The sequence below is a fragment of the Equus przewalskii genome, chromosome 17, assembly GCF_037783145.1.
Source record: "Equus przewalskii isolate Varuska chromosome 17, EquPr2, whole genome shotgun sequence".
Lineage (NCBI taxonomy): Eukaryota > Metazoa > Chordata > Mammalia > Perissodactyla > Equidae > Equus > Equus przewalskii.
In genome coordinates, this window is record NC_091847.1 from 19,819,150 (window position 1) to 19,833,680 (window position 14,531).

Here is a 14,531-nt window from a genome sequence, read left to right on the forward strand (position 1 = left end):
TATTTCCTGAGCTGACCTCTCTTCTGAGTCCAGACTCACAGAGCCAGATTTTCACTAGACATCTCCAGTTGGAAGTTTCATAGATAAGTTGAATTTCAGAAACTAAGAGTTCAGAATCAAGACTATGTTCCCTTTCTTCCGTTATCAAATCATCTCAATATATGGATCCTCTATCCATCCAATTTCTCCAGCAGAAACCCAGTGGTCATCTTCTTCTTCACTTCCCATATCCGATCTATTAGCAGGTCCTTTTGGTTCAACCTCCGAGGGGCCTCAGAGCCAGCTACTTCCCTCCACTTCTAGTGCCACCACTGGCATCCAGGCCCTCTCTGTCTCTTTCCTGGAATACTGCTGCAGCCTCCTAACTGTTCTCCTTGTCTCTACCGCTGGCCTCCAACAGTGTGTTTTCCATGTATAGCCAGAGAAATCTTTTAAAACAAATTGGATCATGTCCCTTCTCTGATTGAAATTCGTCATGGCTTCCTTTGCACACAGCATAAACCCCTGAGTCCCAAAAGAGCCTAGAAAGCCCCATAGGGTGGGTCCTGCCTGTTTCTTAGGCATCCTGCAAACCTGTTCCCACCCCCACCCCATTCTCCCATCAGAGGAGCCTTCTTTAAGCTTGCTTCATGCTCCAGGATATTTTCCTAGGTTCTTCCTGCTGCTTAGAATCCTTTCTCCCAGCTTTCTTGCTGCCCCTCTCATTCCTCAGAGCTTGTCTTGAATGTCACCTTCCATTGCAGGCCACCCTTCTCCTAGTACTTTCTGTCCCAGCCTCCTTCATAGCACCTTTCACAATTTGTAATTCTTTTATTTAATTGTTTTGTGTCCCTTTCTCCCACAAGGGCACAGAGATCACATCCAGGTCATTCACTGAAGTATCCTCATTGCCTAGCATAGCGCCTGGCACATAGTAGGACTCTGCAAATACGTTGAATGAATGAATCCAACAAAGTCCTGAGTAGATGTGCATTGAAAGAGTGAGCAAAGTTAGTGATGTCTGAAAGTGTATGATTCTTTTTAGGGGTGCTGGCATTGTTACCAAGAGTAAAGTGTTAAGCCCAATGGATACAGCATGATGGAGGGGAAAAATTGGGGACTTTGGTGCAGAAAGCTATAGCTTGAATTGTAGCTCTGCCTCTTATTAGTTGTGTGACCTTGGAAGTGTTTCTTAACCATCCGCAGCTTTAATTTTCTCATTTGTAAAATGAGGATTCAACATCTTTTCCTCAGAGGATGTCGTGAGGAGTAAATGAGATAGTGTACTTAAATCCCCTGGCATAGAGCTAACATGGGATAGGCTCAGCATCTGGTCATCGTTTCTTTCCTTCTATGAAAACAAAAGTGGAATTTCAAGCATCAGTGAGCTAGTGAGAAAGGTAGTTTTGGAGGAGAGAGGCCTTCCCGGTGCTGGCTCTCTCCCCCACCCTCACCTCCAGTTACATTGCATTAGGAGTCTCAGACCAGGGCAGGAAGCACACTTTTTGCAGCAGTAAAGTTTGCCAATCACTGTGAAACATAAAATCCCAGTAATTGCCTTTGCTTATCCTTCCTTGAAGTTGCAAATTTAAAATTTAAAGTTCTCAGAGCCTTCGGTTCAGAATATGACAGTAGTTTTGGGGGAAGCCCAGTGTCATTTTTTCCTCCTAATTTTCTCCACTCTGTTTCATAATACCCTCCTGACTCCCACCTCCATTATCTGAAAGTCCACTCAGACAGATACCCAGAGGCCCCTAAGAGCTTCTAACTCTATTTCAATAAGTGGCACTGTCTTATTTGACTAAAAATCTGCTCTCCGCCCTTCACCCTGTTCCCCTGAGCACGTGGATTGAGCTTGTGCTGGGATCCTAGTTGCTCCCTCTCACTCCTTCCTTTCTCTTTCCATCTCCTTCCTGTCCATCTTCTTTCCATCTTTCTTGTTTTTTTTTCCCTCCATCCCCCCCAGACTCTTATCCCCACTGTCTCCCCATTTAATGCTCATTTTATCGTCTTTCTGCCCTATGGCCCTCCTTGACTAGTACAATTGATGGAGCAGATGCTTGGGTGTCCCATGTCACACCCCTGGGTCTCCCTGTGACTTCAGCTGTAGTTGTGGAGGACAGTTTCAGGCCGTCCCTGCTTCTCTGCCTCAGGGCCTCTCCAATGACGAGGCAGCCTGGAAGTGCAGGGGAGTTAACCTCCAGCGGCAACTCTCAACCAAAGGGGGATGGGAGCAGTGACCCTGGGTCTTGGTGACTAATTGGATTTGGCATTTGAGGAACATGGAAGAGTGCAGGATGACTGCCAGGTTGTTGAGATTGGGGAGCCTGGGAGAATCCCAGGGATGGTCCTAGCTGTCAAGATAGAGGATATAGATGAAATAGCAAGTGAAGGTGAGCGCCCTCAGGGCTCTTACTTTATTTACCTTTGTATTCCAAACATTTAGCATAGTACCAGCATCTAAGTGTTCACAAAATGTTTGCTGAAACAGCAAAGTCATTTCTTCATGTTGCCAGTGCCTTTAGGGAAAGCTGTTATGTTGGGATGGCTTTATCCAGAAAACCAGGTGCAGCTACCCAGGCACCATAATATTATTCTGTAGATATTGATAGATTTTTCTCTCTTCCTATTTGTTCCATTGTCGCACAAAACATCAGTATCAGATTCATAAAACTGCTATTTCCTTGTCATTTGTCAAGCCACTTTGGAAGTCATTTACTTTTTGAGGGAGATTAATCTTCTAGAATGTCAGTATTGCATGGTATTTCGGTAAGCATCCTAAGTGGTTCAGCAAACGTAAATTGTTTAGCATTTATATATCACTTACATTCTGCAGGAGCTCAACATTAGTTAATTCTCATGATACTTAGAGATAAGTGTCATTTCAAGCCATGATTTGTGTATGTTTCAAGTTTATAAGTGTTCTCCGTCTGCGTTTTTTGTCAGTAGCTATTTCACTTTTGATCACTAAGACTTCTATTTAGTTTTGTGTTCTGTACTTTTCGTAGGCTGGGAACACATGATGAGTTTTGTTTGATGTGCAACTGCTATTCGACTAGCTTGTGGTTCAGGGCTGGTCTCAAAGGTCCTGCATCTTGCCTGGACACATTCCTCAGAGTTAGAGGTTTATTACAGGGAAACACAGTGGCAGGGGAGAAACCTGGAAGTTTCTTCATGAACAGCAGAATTGTCCTGGGTTCCAGATGGTCCCATTCTTGGGAGAATATCCACTAGGCTTCACAAAGATCCCACCCCAAACCTCCCCCACTTCCACCCCAGCTCCTTGACTGGAGGAAGTATGAGCATTAGCCCAGGAGCGAGTGCCAGAGTGCTGCCCTGGGAGATGCTTGACTAAGACACCAAGGAGGACACCCCAGTGGGGCATGTGCTCCACTGGGAGCCTTGGCTGCTCCTTTGAGGGTCTGCACACCAGGAGGGTGGGAGGCAGCTGAATGCTGCCAGAGAAAGCCACATACCGTCTAAGATGAGGCACAATAGCAGAGACCACCGATGTTAGATCAACCCAGTTATGGAACAAGGAGGGCTGCCTTGCCCCTGCTGGCTCCAGGCTGTGGCTGTGGCTGTGGCTGGCATGGCCACCTCTATCACATGGACCAGAACAGATGTAAACTCCAGCAAGGGGACTCATTTGACAGACGCTGCTCCGTCCTAATACCATGAAGAATCCCCCTGTGCCCAGAAGTCTTCCAGGGATGAAGAAGTTTGAGAGGTGAACCTTGAATTTAAGTCAATATTTACCCCCAAAGAAAGTCTTGACTTAGGAAAGACTGAATTATCTTATACTGAAGGACTAAAAGTTTTCAACTATCAGCAGAAATGGAAGCCAAAGGCTTAAGCTGAGATCGGTTATAAATAAATTTTTTAAAACTAATTCTGCAAATTTCATAGACTCACATGACTATCAAACATTCTATCAATTATTTTGTTATTACCCCATTCAACAAATGAGGAAATTGAGGCCTAGAGGTATTAAATACCTCGCTCAAAGGCACCCAACTAGTAAAGGGGGTACTGTTTTACTAGCTGGGTCTATCTGACCCAGGTCTATCTGATATTTGCTCTTAACTTTTACCCTAATGGATTATTCATGCTTCTTAAACTTTCTCACCAAAGTGCTCTTAAGAGGCAAAAGATCTCGGATGCATAGACGTCCCATGTGAGGTGTGGGTGTGGGAGGGCAGGGTCTGGTTAGGGGTTAAATCAGACACAGTAGCAACTGGGAATTTCTTTGAGTCTCATTTTTTTCCCAAAAACTATATTTGATGTGAATAACATACATTTTGTATTCTTCTACATATTATATGTTTCCTCTACTTTTGAAATGCTTTAAATTATGTAACGTTTAGAAAAATGTGTTTTCTCAGATAAGCCACGTTTATCCACTGGCTCTAAGTATAACTCCATAAACCTTGGTGAACCCTCCAGGGTATATACATCCCCATTTGAGAGCCAGTGGGTGGTCTCAGGTGGGTACAAATTGGGGAGACAAAACATAGATTCATGTAATAAAAGAAGGCTAAAGCAAAATAGAAAACATTTGTACCACTGCCTGAGAAAGCAAGAAATAAAGAGTGTGTGTATGAGACACACACACACACACACACACACACAGAGGGAAAATATTGATCAATCAATTGATTGGGCTAGAAGGTTAGAACAGGGTGTTAATGGAGGCTGTTGGTTTTGTGCCCATGGGCCTGTGTGGCTCATTAACTTTATAGGATAGAGCAGGAGGTAACTGAGACTGAAGTTGTTAGTTTGGTCATCATGTGGGTCGTCCACGGCCATAGACCCCTCTCCTGGCCATGTCTATGAAGTGAGTGAGTCTCTCCATGGGCTTGATGAGAGTAACTGTCTTCAAGACACAAGGAGGTGGGACCCTAGCTCTGTCTGCTGATATATTCTGGTCTCTAGAAATGCTCTCTTGCTGCTTCTCTCTGTCTCTGGGCATAAGCTTTTCTTCATCAAGTAACCTTCTGGTTCCTTGTTTGTTTCCCATAAGGGAGTATCCTAGACACTGGACATAAATATTCTCATTGTTGGAAAGATTATATTTCTTTATTGTAAGTTGATAAATTAGCATCCTGACTTAGCAACCCATCTCCTGTGAATTTTCTCAGCAAGCATCTGTTCCCAGAGACACTAACAGTGCCACACATGGGTACACAGAAGTCAGGTTTTGCATCTGCAAAGCTGAGGTGCAGTCTCTGGGACCTTTGATAGAACCTGCAGGCATGAAGATGAAATCTCTCTCTGAGGCAAGGTCTGAATGGCTGGCCAGCTGGTGTCACTCATCCTCTTCAATGACATCTTTTTGTAAGGAGACCAATCTTGTACTTAGGAATTAAGAATATACTTATGAAAATGTTCAATCTTTTTAATAAGCAGAGAAATGCAGATAGAAGAGTGACATGGTATTCTTAGAAATTTGGAAAAATAATAATAATACCCAGAGTTGGGGAGGGTGTGGGGAAAACTGCTTTTTCATACTGCTTGTGAGAGGGTAAATTGGTGCAACTTTTCATTTTTTTCTTATATAGTAAAAGATTTGAAAATGCCCATGCCCTTTGATTTACCAATTCTATATCCAGGAATTAATCCCAGGAAAAATATAATTATAGTGCTGTTTATAACAGTGAAAAACCATACATCCCATATTGCACGTACCCTTCAGTAGAGAGTGGCTAAGTAGGTTGTGGTTCATATACATCATAGAATGCAATAAGGCCACTAAAATGATCATGCAGCAGTGCATTCCCAGACATGGAAAGATGTTCCTGATCTGGTTAAGTGAAAAAATATTGGACAACATATGGATAGTATAATCATATTTTTGAATATCTGAGAATATCTATGTCTGTATATTTGCATATGGACACATACGTATGTTTATATGTCTGTATATATGCCCATTAACAATGGATAGCTCTGAGAAGTGGGATGGTGACTGCTTCCAACAGAAATTCAACTGGTCCTTTACCCTTGTTGAAATGAAAGAAGACCCCTCGATGTTAGTCTATAGTCTTCCTGACTTTGCCCACCATCCCTTTGTTAGTTGTCTCTTGTTCTGGCGTTTTAGGCTTGACCAGGCTGGCTTCTGGCTGCTGCTCTCAACTGCTGCCTGCTCTGTGTTCCTGATTATTCCACTTCTGCCCCCCATCCCACTCCCCACCAATCCCAAGCCCCTCATACCACCAAGGTTTGACTCTTCACCAGTCCGTGAACATCTCCTTTAGTTTCCTGGCTGTGGCTGCTTTTTGCCAAGCTGGTGCCTTTGGGATTCGACTTCTTTGTTCCTTTCCTGGTGCTCTGAGCTGTACATGTGCCCAGTTAGTCAGCTTGCTGGTGTGGTTTCTTAGCCACCTGCAGCGAGGCCATGCCAAATGTTTGGCTTTTGCCCATCCCTCATGTGTTTCTTCCATCTCCCATACGATCTCCACCGCTCCTATGCCTTTGACTGCCCCCAAGACGGGATCTGTCACTCATTCCTGGCGAACGTCCAGGTTGAGTGGCACTGAGTTTACGTTCCGTGTGCGAGGACTGGCTGAGAGCCAGGCAGCTCTTCTGGTGACCCTGTCCTGCCATCTCTATTAAGCATGACTTGTGCCCGGGATGGGTTACATTGTTTTCCACAGAGAATTGGGCTTAAACGTGTGCATGAAAAATGGCTTCACTGTGGGTAGAACAAGGGGATTTTAGAAAAAAAGTTCCAGAAACCAGGAATGATTTAGTGCTATACTTTGAAAGTATTACTTAAACTCTTTCTCTCTTTCTCATTTAGGATCTTTACTTTTTGTTAGATAGCCGTGAGACATCATTGGAAAGAAGGTACAAGAACCACCGATATTCTCAGGCAGACAAACCTGAGCCTCAGCACTTGTTGTATTACTTATTATATAATAATCTTAGGCAAGTCATTTACCCTTTTTGGCTTTGTCTCCTCACCTGATAGAAGGAGGCTTAGTAATAACAATAATGCTAATAATTATTTATTGTGTATTTACTATAAGCCAGCTACTATGCTAAACCCTTTAATTTAATACTCCTAGCAACAAGATGGTAGGTACCATTAATTTCCCCTTTTATAGGTTGGGAAAGGAAATTTTAAAGAGCTTAGAATATCCAAGGTCAGACAACTTGTAAAGATGGAGCCAGTATTTGAACTCAATCAGCCCACTATGAGCCATGCTCCCAGTCTCTACACTATTTGCCTCTCCTATGAACCAATGTAACCAATATAGTACCTCATTCAATGCCAGCACATACTAAGTGCTTAAAAATTGCCTTCTCCTAGGGGCCTCCTGAGCTGACACGAGGCCAGGCTTTGGAGTCAGAGGTTTTCCTCTCTATGGATATCCCAGGACTTTACAACTGAAACCCAGGAGAGAGGTGGGCTGCATCTGTGCATCTCATATCTGAGGCTGTAGGCTGAATCTTTTGTTCCTTATGTGACAGTGAGCAATGAACCTCCAATTTATGATCTCCTGCTCTCTTTATGGAGCCTCTGTTCCTATACCCCATCAATCATTGTCACTTTGAATTTTTGCAGTGTCTTACAAAATCAACCTATGTTGATCTTTCTGTTGGTTTAAAGCTCCAGCAATGAAGATCTATGCCTATCTTGTCCCCCTGAAATGGGCATTGTACCACATAGAATCTTCAACACAAACCCTGGACGACAGCGAGGACAATAGTAATTACATCAGCTACCACCATGACTAATGTTACCCTAGACGCCACCACATGGGCACCTGCCATTTGGTGCACTAAGTGCTAAGCTCAGGGGTCTCAAACTCAAATTCCTGCCAGGCCAACAGCTTAAGTGAGGAAGCAGGCCAGGTGGACGGCAATGAACCTAGAGCCTGTGGCCTCACCAAACAGGGACTGCTCCTTGGCTCTGGCCGAATGTTGCCCTGCTGGACTACAGGCTTACTTTTGTGAGATCTTCACATTTCTCAAGAGAGATTGTAAACATAGATTTTTATGTACAATTTCCCAATGTAAATATGTTGGCAAATAATTCACATTAAAAAAAAAGTCATCCTCCTCATACAGTTTGTTTTTACGTTCTCTGATTTAGTCCTTTTAGGTCATTGAGTGAACACACAATAATAACAGTATAAGCCATGATCATGGGAAAGCAGATATAATGACAAGACTATGGATCAGAGTCTCTAAAGAACCTTTGCAACATCACTGCCACTTTAAGAGGCAGCTTAGGACTCCAAAGGCCCACCAGTGTGACTACACTAATTGCTGTGGCTTCCATGCCAATTCTAGGCTCCCATTCTGGTTTCCTCACTTTTATGTTTTTGGCTTTAACATTCCTTGTGCTCCCTTCTGGCCTGATCTCCTATCAGCTGAGCACAGTTGGCTTGGTTCTTCTGAATGGCGCCCCTTTTGGCATTGGTGCCCTCCATGTCCTTCTTTTAAAGAAACTCAGCTGCCAATGCATGCTGAAACTCTGCCAGAGGCAAGGCTTTTCCCGGGTGGGCTCCACAAGCCCCAAGAACCTCATCTTTTGATGCTTATGCTGCTCCTGCCTATGAGGCTGGCTTCACCATCTACCTCTCTGGGAGTCTTGGATGTAGAAACCCACATGTGGATTCTAGCCATGTAATGTGGTCTCTATGTGTCCACACTGCACAAATGACACAGAAGGACCCTGAGCAAAGGCCTCACCCAGTGCTTCTGGGTCCTCAATGGGGCCTTGACAGTCATAACTAGATGCCATCTGACCTCATGGCTGTAATGATCCACATCATGCACTTAGTCAGGGAGTTCTGAATAGCTAGTTCAGATGAGAGTATGGGCATAAATGGTTTCTGATCTGTCTGCGTTCCTCATCTGGGACTGAGATGAACATAGTGGAAGCGTTGACATTAGAGCCTATGGCAGTGGACTTGGTCAAGAGGAGAGGCAAGGTTACGTGCTAATAGGAGAGAAGTCCTGGCAGAATCCTGTGGGATCAGGAGCCGTTTGGGTTCTGGTTCATGGATGGGTTGGAACAGGTGCTTTAGGATCCAAGCTGTGAATAATCAGAGGGTATTCGAGGCCTATTTTAGTGTCAGCTTAAAGGGCCTGGGCCAGGCCAACTTTAAAATTCCTCGTCTGTTAGAATTTGTTACATCATTTTGGTTCATTTTCTGTCAGTTGAAACCTATGCATTGAAGTGTTCTGTTTGAAGAACACTTATAGATTCTCAACATCTTCGTTATTTTGCATTGTGTCTGGACCTCTTACAAGTATTGACCAGCACCGAAGTTAGCAAAGCAAAAACACGTTAGTTGATACCCACGGAACTCACACTTTCCAGGAAAAGGCAAAATTACTGATCCATACTGTTTTTTAAATCTGAGCACTTCCAGCAAATAAAGCCCCTTCTTCTTCCTGGCAAAGCTTTGGGAGTCACTCGAAGCTACTGGCCGTGGCCACATGACATGATGAGCAGACTGTTTCTCCTTCCTTCACTAGGCTTGGCAGATGCAGTCTCTTGTGACCGTGGGGTCCACTCTCCTGGGAGGCTTCCCCATTGATCATGTCTTGGCTCCCAGAGCCCGGGCAGCTGGGAGGGACAGCACCTCAGCCTTGCAGAGCCTTCAGGCTCCAGGTTTGCATTTACCACAGCCGACAGTTTTCATTTTTGACAAGTTAAACAGTCTTCTTGGTGCATTGGATTCACTGCAAGGCATTAGTGTAAGTTTGTGCAGAACAGAAAGTTTGCAGCATTGATTTGTGGAAATGAGGAAAGAGAAATGCTGGGTCTTCAGATGAGTGGGTGTCCTTAGGGTCAGCGAAATTGCTGATCCTGTGCTGGGGAGGGGATGTTGAACCATAGTGAGTAGGCCCTGTGCTTTCATTTATTTTTTCCCTCCAAGGCGATCAATGATAGCTGAATCTGGGCCAGCACACTCTCACTCAGACCTCAATCGTTCATTCCTTAAACGTTTCTTGAGCATCTACTATGTGCCAGGGACTATTCTGGGTGCTGGTGATACAGCAATGAATGAGAAACATTGCCAGGGTCCTTATGGATCTTTCTTTCTAGTTGTGGAAGGCAATAAACACATAAGCAAATGATGTCACATAATGGGTATATGCTGTAAAGAACCTTAAATAGGCTAATGGGAGAGACAAAGGTCAGGGTGGGGGTGCGGTTGCTTTTAGTGATTTGGTCAGTAAAGGGCACTCCAAGGGAGTGACTTATAAGCTGAGACCTGAACCATGAGGGAGAGGCAGTCATTGAGGTCAAGGAAGAGAAGACCTGGAACAGAGGGAACAGCAGGTGCAAAGGCTCTGAAAAGAACATGCTTGCTGTGTTTGAGGGAGGAAAGAAGACCCAAGTGGTGGACCATTGTGAGCAAAGGAGAGAGTGGAAGGAGGCGAGGTCAGGAGAAAGTCAGGGGGGCCTTATGAGCAAGGTCAGGAATTTACATTTCATTCCAATCACTTCTTTCAACCAACACGAAGGAAGATTCTGGATTTAGAAAAGCAACGTCAATCATAGGCTCATCGATGGAACCAGACAACTGCCCTTGTTAGGCATATGTCCCATGTTTAAACCAGAGGGTGGCCAAGTCAGTGTCCAGACCTGGGCCTGCTCTGCCTCCCTTTCTACCTGATACTGAACAGAGAGATTGTGTGTCATAGAGGATGTGGTCCTGGAGCTAACCCCGCCCACTGTGATCACCTGCTGCTCTGAGCCTCAGGGTCCTCATCATACAAAGAGGCTCAGGTGAGCAAAAGGCCGTGGCAAATTGTTACCTGTGAGGAAAGGTTTTACAACCCAGAGTACCAGGGCTGAGAGAGGATTTCATTACAGTGTCGAAATGAAGAGCATTTTATGAGGAATATAAGTGTTACCTGTTTTCATTGAGGACAGAACAAGACAATAAATTTCTTTTAAGTAGAAGTTCTTAACTGATGTCCTTAGACCTCTAAGGGATCCCTGAAGGCAGTAGTAGGGTCCACAGGCTATTTTCCACATTTTCAAAGTCTCTAATGTCTGATGGAAGGGCTTTGGCAGATTCTATTTGACAGAATCTATCTACTAAAGCTGACTACACACATACCCTAGGGCCAAGCAATTCCTCTCCTAGGTATCAGTACTAGACACAGAAATGCTAGCATATATTCCCCAAAAGACGGGTGCCAGAGTGTTCAAAGCAGTACTAGGAAATAGCCAACACCTGGAAATTACCCAAATGCTCGTCAACAGTAGAACTGATAAATAAATTGTAGTATATTCGTACAATAGAATCTGCACTAGGCACTGAGAATGAATGAGCTTTAATGATGTGTAACGTGGATCTTAGCGAATGTTGACTGCAAGTAACTAGAGACAATACACACTGTAAGAACTGTTTATGTAAAGTCCAAAGATGGAGAAACTACTCTGTGCTACTGGCAGTCAGGATAGGAGTTCCCTTAAGGAGTGGTGGTGCATAGTGGTTGGAAGGCAGGGTGAGGGTGCTGATAATCAAAGATGCTGATGGTGTTCTGTTTCTTGATCTAAGTTCTGGTCATGTAAGTGTGTTCAGTCTGTAAAGATAAACATAAGTGGTTTTCTATAGCATATTATACTTCAATTAAAATTTTAAAAAAATTTTAATGGAAAAAATACTTAAAACATTTAAGCACCCCCCAAAAAATGTTTAATGAAAATTGTAGGATAGCCATTTCTGTTTTCTATTACACACCCAGTTAAATATGACTTTTCATAATATAAGATGGGAGAGGAAATTAATTGTTGCTGGGGAAATAGTTTGGAAGGTAATAATTTTTAAAATGTGGGCCAAACCCCAGGGGAAAAATGATGAATGATTTCCTTGGGGAAGCACTTGTGAAAGGCTTTGGAGCCGACAGACTAAACTTTTAAAACAATCTGTCTCACTAGTGGTGTGTTTGTTACTAAGGGAGTCCATGGGAAGTTTGTGGTATGTTCATGAATGTTCTAAGAGAATTATGTCATTCCCGGATGACTTATATTCAGACCTTGCAAGACAACAGGAGATGGGTTAATGATCTTTTCCCATCTTAGATTGGGAGGCGTCTTTAGATTGCCTTGTTGTGAGTTTCCTGTTCAGTGAGAGTGATGTGAGGGTTCCAAGTTCATCTGAGTTCCTCCCCTTTACTCCATCTGGAGAACCTCAGGTGGCCAGCTGTGTTGTCCAACACTCTGATGCCACCTCTCTGTCAGTTGTACAGAAGGAGGACCTCAGGAAAGGGGAGGAATCATGTGCTAATTGAAAGTGAGTTTGTCATGTGGATCAAGGAGACAAAGGGCTTATGTTCTGCTAGGACCAGGGTTTATTGCTCCTCTTGGCAACTGGGCAACATTCCACCATCTGCCAGCCACCCTTTGCCACCGTCTGCCAGCCAGCCAGTCAATCCAGCTTCCTGCCTGTTGTGTGACTCAGTGAGGGGAGTCAGGCAGTTTGTGTAACTGATCCAATCCATCCTAGTTTTGCAAAGACAATGCCAGAGTGGGGGGTTGCTGCAGGTGGTGGTGGGGAAATGAGAAATTGCCACCACTATTGCCTGTCTCCATTGAGTTAGTCCCAGGACCATGGCAATGACTTCAATCTGGATGCCTGGAGGAGCTGAGGGACAACTGTCTCACCTAGGAGGACATGAAAACCCAGATGCTGGAAAGGAGGTGGAAGAGATCAGCAGCCAGAAGGCAGCTATCCTCTGCAGGAGTCATGTGACGGTGAGAAGAGTTCATCAAGAGCCATTTCCTTGGCCTTGGACCCCAAGATTCAGCCAGTGATGCAAGATGGTGAGACACTACTACTGAGGAGCCATTGTTGTCTTTCATCTGGATGTCCACTCCTCCCCCTGCTGTCTCAGGGGGTAAGTCTGGATTAATCTAAGCCAAACTTAGGAGTCCAATTCTTCTTGCCTTTGTTTGGTTTAAGGAAGGTAGTTTATCCTAAATCTAGCTGAAGAGGAGAGAGGGTAAATATATTGGGGGATTTGTAGTAAATGTTTCCTCGCAGGAAAGAGTGGCCTCATTGTTGGGTCTTGATGTAATCTCTGAAATGGCTGCAGCCATGTTGTGACCACGGGGATAGCAGGTCTAGAGATAAGCTGACATGTTTAGGTTGCTGGAGGAAAGATGGAAAGAACCTGGATCCCTCAGGACACCGCAGAGCCCTTAAAATAAATAGTCCTGAGCTGTCCCACCTCTGGACTTCCCATTATGGGAGCTGTTTCCTTTATTGTTTAAGAGTTTGAGTTTTTGCTTCCTTGCTCCCCAGTCAGTCTGAAGCTTTAGTCCAACTTTTCCCCACTTGTATGCACATATTGTCAATTTCCAGTCGGAAAATTTTACTTGGATGTATCCTGTGAACCATTATTTTTCAAGCTCAAAATATCTAAAACTTAACTACTCATCTTTTCCTCAAATCTGCATCTCAAATTTATATAAAAATTAGTAATTTTTGACTTCTCCTACTTCCAATCTGTTAATACACCACACACACACATAATCACACAATTTTATTTTAATAATCATATACAATACAATTTTTTTTATCATTTATGAAGTGCTTACTGTGTGGCAGGGCCTGTGCTAGGAACTTTATGCAGATTTACGTAAATTATTACAAATCGTTAAAATAGCACTGCAGGATAGACAATTTTATCCCCAATGTATATCTTAGGAAAATAAAGCACAGAGCTGTTAGGTAGGTAACTTTCCGTAAGTCACACAGCTTATCTTGGCTGAATGGGGATTTGAGCGCAGTAAAGGCTTTCCCCCTATGGATGCTCCTCTTCTCTCATCACCTTTTCCTTCAGACCCATCTTGCATCTCTATTTCATTTCCTCTCCCACTGTCACCCTTCAGGTTTAGGCCAAGTGTCTCATGCCTGGATTAGCGCGATAGAAAAGGTTTCTAGTCTCCCTTGCCTCAAATCTAAGCTGCATGTTCCTGCTGTACTGATCTCCCTATGATTGTGGTCATTCCATTTTTCCGCTTTAAAATCGTCAGTGATTTATCATCATCTGTGGCAGCCGTCACAGTGGACGGCAGGTAATATAAATGGGTAAAGTCTGTTGAATGTAAGATGCTAGGCTCTAAACAGCTTGTATTGGAACCAAATGCCCTTTAAATCACTGGGTAGTTCAAATAAAAAGGCGTCAGTGGGCTATCAGTTTGTAACCAATGGCTTTAAGACAAAACCCATACTTTTTAATCTCGGCACTTAAGGTCATCTAAAGTCAAATCCTGCGCTAACTTCTCCCTGTCATGTAGTCACCACCCTTCTGAAGCCTCTCATTCAGACACACAGGCTGAATGGTCTTGATCCTTATGCTCTTTCTCAGGACTGTGTCATTGGAATTTTGTCCCTTGCTTCTTACCTATTACTTGATGGCCGCAACCTGGCTGTAGTCTCTCGTCCTTGACAAAGCACTCCTGGGAGTGCACAGATGAGACTCTCTGCATTGAGAGAGGCCTCAAGGCCTTTCAGGCCAGGCTCCTAGGTCATCCTTGCCAGATATTTGCTACTCCTTAGCTTGAACTC